This window comes from Lupinus angustifolius, chromosome LG02, assembly GCF_001865875.1.
Source record: "Lupinus angustifolius cultivar Tanjil chromosome LG02, LupAngTanjil_v1.0, whole genome shotgun sequence".
NCBI classification, from domain to species: domain Eukaryota; kingdom Viridiplantae; phylum Streptophyta; class Magnoliopsida; order Fabales; family Fabaceae; genus Lupinus; species Lupinus angustifolius.
Window position 1 is genome coordinate 5,880,034 of NC_032010.1, and position 836 is coordinate 5,880,869.

Genomic DNA, 836 nt, shown 5'->3' on the forward strand with positions numbered 1-836 from the left:
TTATCAATACTTAATAAATACAAATTAACAAAATGTAATTTTTAATATTTTATCCACTTTTGTATTAATAAACACAATTATATTGTAAAGATAAATTATTTTGACTTTGTGTGAGCTTGAAATGTATTTCCCACCTTCTTTTTTTGACATAATGGTTCATCTAAGCATTCATCTTGTTCGAGAGACACAACTATGTGGTCCTTCATATATCAGATGGATGTACCCCTTTGAGCGTTATATGAAGACATTAAAATGGTATGTGAAGAACCGATCAAGATCAGAGGGTTGTATTGTCTATGTTGTTGAAGAAGCTCTTGATTTTTGTATCGGATACCTTACCGATGGTGATTTCATGGGCATTCCAAAGCCTCGATATGCAAAAAAAAAACATTTGGTGAAGGTATTACTGGAATGAAATATTGACTATAACAAGAACCTAATTGGAGCAAGCGCACTTATATGTTTTACATAATGCCGATGAGGTTGAGCCATATGTTGAAACACACAAGGAGATGCTAAGGAAGTGTTACCCAAGTAAGAATGGAAATTGGATTTCCAAAGAGCATAATCGGTGTTTCATAAAGTGGCTAAAAAATCACATTGATGAGGAGTTGAATATAAATGCACATTCTGTTTCCGTAAGATTGAAATGATTAGCCAATGGTTCAAGCCTTCATGTCTTATCCTACATTGGTTACCTGATTAATGAGTTCACATTTTATACAAAAACACAAGATGATCAAAGTAAAATGCAAAATAGTGGGGTGACTCTTGTTGCTCGAACTTTACACATGTCAAGTGCAAAAGAGAGAAACCCGATATATACGAACATGTCA